This window comes from Hevea brasiliensis, chromosome 15, assembly GCF_030052815.1.
Source record: "Hevea brasiliensis isolate MT/VB/25A 57/8 chromosome 15, ASM3005281v1, whole genome shotgun sequence".
NCBI lineage: Eukaryota > Viridiplantae > Streptophyta > Magnoliopsida > Malpighiales > Euphorbiaceae > Hevea > Hevea brasiliensis.
Genome location: NC_079507.1, coordinates 61,097,644 through 61,103,643, shown reverse-complemented (window position 1 = coordinate 61,103,643; position 6,000 = coordinate 61,097,644).

Here is a 6,000-nt window from a genome sequence, read left to right as displayed (position 1 = left end):
TCATTTTTGCAAAAACTGCCCAAACAAGCTCTAAAAATTATAAAACTTTGCCCCGCGGTCCTTAGCAATATTACTAAGCTATTGCAAAAAGAATCGTAATTTTCTAAGCTACCACGAATATTTTATGGATTTTTAATCCTATTTAAGCACTAGAAAATTACGTAAAAACTAGGTTCGGGTTTACCTTTGCCGATTCCGACTTCGGGGACGTGCTCGGGATGCCTAACAATGGTGGGGTAGCCAAAATCTCGATCCAATTCGGAGACTTTTCCGGTGGTAGTGCATGCGCCGGAAATTCACAGATCCGGACAACTGTCGAATTTCCGCGAATTGAGGATACCTACACGAAGCCCAATAATAATATATAAAAAAATCAGGGGTGTTACATTCTTCCCCCCTTACAGAAAATTCGTCCTCGAATTTTACACAAGGCAGAATAAAGTATATGATTACACATTAAACAGATAAGGGTACTTGCTATGCATGTCCCGTTCTGACTCCCAGGTGCACTCTTCCACTGACTGGCTCTTCCACAAAACCTTAACCATAGGGATCTGTTTTGATCTTAGCTGTCTCACTTGGTAGTCCACTATGGCTACAGGTTGCTCCTCAAATGTCAAGTTCTCTTTTAGCTCTATTACATCTAGTTGTAGTACATGAGAAGGATCTGGAATGTATTTCCTGAGCATGGAGATGTGAAACACGGGATGAACGTGAGAAAGGTTGGGTGGTAGCTCCAACCGATAGGCAACTGCTCCAACTCTATCCGTAACCTCAAAAGGTTCAATATACCGAGGTGCCAACTTGCCCTTCTTTCCAAATCTCATGACTCCCTTCATTGGAGAAACCTTCAGGAATACATAGTCGCCCACTGCAAACTTCACATCCCTCCGTCTGGGGTCTGCATAACTCTTACGCCTCGAAAATTGTTTTGATCGTTCCTCGATTAAAGGAACTATCTCTGAAGTGTACTGCACTAGGATCACACCATGCACCTTCGCTTCCCCCATTTCTGTCCAACACAGAGGAGACCTACACTTTCTTCCATATAGTGCCTCATAGGGCGCCATTCCTATCTTTGGAGTGATAAGCTTGTTGTAGGCAAACTCCACCAAAGCTAGTGATCATCCCATTGACCTCCAAAATCCATAACCCTCATGCGTAGCATGTCTTCCAGTGTTTATATTGTCCTTTCGGACTGTGCGTCTGTCTGAGTGTGGATAGCCGTACTAAAGTTCAACTGTGTGCCAAGTGCCTCCTGCAACTTTCTCCAAAACCAGAAGTGAATCGGGCCCTCTCGGATATTATGAAAGGAACTCCATGCAATCGACTATTTCTCGAATGTAGAGCGGACATCTTGTGCCCGAGTATGTAGTTTTTACAGGTAAGAAGTGAGCTGATTTGGTCAAGCGGTCTACAATTACCCATATCGAATCATATCCTCGCGTGGTACGAGGCAACCCAGTCACAAAATCCATAGTGATCATTTTCCACTTCCATTTTGGGATAGGGAGCTCTTGCAACTTCCCTGACGGTCTCTAGTGTTCAAACTTCACCTTCTGACAAGTCAAGCACTTGGACACAAAGTCTGCTATGTCTCTCTTCATGCCATTCCACCAATAGCTATCTTTCACATCATGGTACATCTTGGTGGAACCTGGGTGGACACTGTACAGTGTGTAGTGTGCCTCTCGCATGATTTCATTCCTGAGGTTGTCCACATCGGGCACACATATCCTAGAACCTTGCACTAGGGCGCCATCATTGGCAAATCCGAACTCACCACCTTCACCTTGCTGTACTCTTTCTATAATCTTCATCAATTGTTGGTCTCTGTGCTGGGAAACTCTAACTCTGTCCCTCAAGTCTAGCCTCACTGAAAAGTGAGCCAACAATACCCCCTCATCTGAAAGATCTAGGATTAAACCTTGATCCATCAACTCATGTACCTCCTGAATCAACAGTCTCTTCTCTGCTGAAATGTGCGCCAAACCGCGGAAGATTTTACGCTTAAAGCATCTGCTACTACATTGGCCTTCCCAGGGTGGTACTGGATGGGGCAATCATAGTCTTCCAGAAGCTCCATCAATCTCCTCTGTCTCAAGTTTAAATCCCTCTGTTGGAAGATGTACTTCAAACTCTTATAGTCGGTGTATATCCCGCACACTTCACCATACAGGTAGTGTCTCCAGATTTTTAGTGCAAAGACTACAGCCGCTATTTCCAAATCATGGGTGGGATAGTTACGCTCATGCCTCTTGGTGCCTTGAAGCATAAGCCACTACTTTTCCATTCCGCATCAAAACACACCCTAGGCCAACTCTGAAGGCGTCACAGTACACGGTGTATCCTTCACCGCTCATAGGTAGTGTTAACACAGGGGCAGTGGTTAGACACTCCTTATCCTCATCATTATAACTGACTCTATCGAGCTCTCTTCCTGTCCTTTGGATCTTATCCACTTCCCTTTTCCTATTTTTGGTATTGTTGGTATCTTTTCAACCTGCTGTACTTATTCCTTAATTTTAGTCCTATCTCATCCTTACACCTTTTCCTTCAAAGATGTCTATCTCATCATCAACTTTAACTTTCTTTTTATTTCTTAGTCTTATCTTGATTACTAGTTTCATTACTTCGAGAATTCTAACCCTATGATTTACTCCTACCAGCACATTCTTCACCTTATGTAACACTTATAATTACTCATAGAGAATTTTTTTTTTGTACCTCCTTTTTTCCAACTTAACTATCAGAACATTATCATTCCCTACCAGCCTTAGTAGGAAATTGATTATCCTGGATGAATATGAGCCCCATAAACTATAAGTTCCATCTGAATTAACACTTTGTAGGAAATATGTGTCATGCCTTAATTCCAAACAAGATACTTCACGTGTTCATTCTCCTTAATATAATCACATATACTACATATAGCTTTCTAAACTTCAACCTCAAATTATCCACCAGCAACAATTTCATCTATTGAAACTCATCCATAAATAGTACTTCCTCTAGCTCATAGTTTAAAACGGTGGCAAGCCTTGGTAGCTAACTCCTTTTGACTCCTGTCATTACTCTGTTCGTCCTTTCATACTTAATACTAGGTATGCACTTACTGTCATTCTCATATCAGGAAATTATGTATGAATTTGTGCCTACCAAACTCTCAATAACTAGGTCTCCTTGACTCAGTTTCTGTTCCTTATATAACCTTCTAGAACCAAAAGCACAAGCTAAACTTGAAAAGAAAGAAAATATCCTCTTATATTCAACTACACCCGATTGTCATATTATAACGTTTCACCTAAGTTTCTTGGTCTTTCTCTCCAAATTTCATCATCTCCTAGCACAATTATGCTCTACCTATAAGGTATCATCTGCATGAACCCTTTACCGTACCATTTTCCTTCTTGACATAATATTTTATAATTTATTAACTTTACTTATACTCGACCTATGATTCATATCTATCATCGTTTTTATTGTGCCCTTAACTTTTGTTGATTCCTGAAAGATTTCTCTCACTAATAAATTCTTCCAACACTAATTCCACCCTTATCTAGGGTCATTAATTTGATCCTTAAACTTTCTAGTGATTTATAACCATCCAGACTTGTCACTTTTCGTTCTACCCCTACTATTGTCCTATCGTTATTGCTTCACTACAAAGTGATTCTGTTGATCACACTAAAAATGTTTGCCTGACATTCATAACGAACCTCTAACTACGTTCTCACTATCTCAAAAGTCTAACCTAAAACCTATGTGTCATTATCTATCATTCTTTTCCTCTCATCATACCTATTTGATCCCTTAGACTGACTTTTATTCAACTTACTGCTTACTAACTTCTCTTTCTCTACCTATTTAGGTAGTCCGCAATACCATCGCACACCTTCTAACATTTACTCATTATTATTGTATTCCATACCTCCATCACTTTTCTCACTAATGTGGTCCCATTTTGGGTTTTCCATCCTTGTCATTCTCCTTGCCAAGAATAACACTTAGCCTATCCTATATCTTAACTTTGTTCCTTTTATTATGCGCTCTTTAGGTTGTCCTTTCATTTATTTCCTTTGTCTTACCCAAAATAGAACTTGACTATTCTATCTCTGGTTCCATTCTTTTTCCTAACATAATAGCGATTACTTGCTAACTATATCTTTCGAGTCTCTATCGCGTTATCATATGTCCTGCTACTCAGATTTGGTCCTTTGACCACTCTAGCTATTACTTCCAATAGCAATTAGATTAAATTGAATCTGAAATCAATAGTCCAAAATTTCATTCTGCACTTTCTTTATCCATTGGCCTTCATGATTTATTTTCGCTAATTTATTACTCTTAACACTATTATAATTAGATTATACTATTGTTTTGAATAATTTGAAATTAGAAAGGAACTCAGCAAATTACAGTCATACTTTTATTGTATGATCTCTATTCTTATCCTTTAGCTTACATAATACCCTTACTACCTCGAGAACTAATTTTGCAGTAATTTTATTATTATTATTATTATTATTATTATTATTTTCCATGTTTACTCAACTAGCCAAAACTTAAGATTCTGGGCACACAAACCTGTCATCCAATTCAAAGGATTTACATCCATCATGATCTGATTATATATGATTCCTATAATGGAACTTGTATCCTCTCCAGGATACCCGAGCCAACTACTCTCTACCACACTCTACAGTCCCATCTGGGACACTATTCCATAAGTCATCATTATCAGTAATAACCTTCGATCCATTCTGAAAAGATAGGATTATATCCTAACTTGCTGCAACAAAGGTACTACATCTACCACCTTGACAGAACCATGTCAAGTTAATGACTCTTTTATCATATCATAGCTCTATAAATCATCAATTCATAGTTTCGACCTTCTCTAGGTAGTAGAGTTGTACTTTATTCCATACTGATACCCACAAGGTATTGTATTCTCACTATTTAGGTGTCACCTTTACTTTGCATCTAGTCCAAACCTCAGTCCGATGGCAACTCTTGATGTAACTCTAGCTCATCTTTGGGGTAATCGAGTCACCGACTCTAGTTATCACCCAAGCTGTAACCTTTCAATATTCTAACTCTAGACTCTTAACCAAGAGTTCCCAACTCCTCTGCAAATCTGAGAACTGCGTTACGGCATAAGCTATGCAAAAGCGAAGCCATCTCAAACACCCTCATTATGGAGCACCATGGGGATGCACGCAGCTCTACACAATAATCTCATGCCGGTACTGTAATCTGCAGCTTACAGAGCAGACATCGAGAACATTGTATAGTTACTACGATACGTCTGTGGACTAGGTCTCACGATTTCTTATCTCTCATGAATCTTCTATTATCACAAACTTATTACATTTGGGTCATCTCGATGTTGCCGAGTGGTATCCTCATCCTTATCTAGGCAACTGTACTTTTAAGACTCACTTTTATGTACTCGTGTCTTACACGAAATAGGCACACCATTTAAACCCATACTGACAAAAATATAACATTTCTTGGAGTACGTATCCTCATGATAGATCTCACATGTCTACTAACTCTATTTCACATTTCTGTGTACTCCACGAAAATCAAGACACTAAGCGAGGTAATCTTATATTTCCGAGGTATAACGTAGAATCTAGAAACAAAGAATTACAGGAAAAGACGAAACAGAATCCTATACTCCGCATGTGACTCCTAGTAGACTCTTCTCAACACTTAGATAATTTTTCCCTATGAATCTGAAGCCTAAGCTCTGATACCACATTTGTCACGACCCAACCTATGGGCCGGACCGGCACTAGGACCTGGGCCAGCCTAAAGCCCCCGAGACCCGTAGTAAGCCTTAACTATTCATTAACCCAACTCTAAGGCCCATTTGGGCCCAATATCAAGAAAACAAATGGACAGAGTCCGGCCATAAAATGGACTTTCCAACGGGGAGTTTTCGACTCACCCGACCTGTAAACACAATAAACAATCCATTTGGGAGCTCAG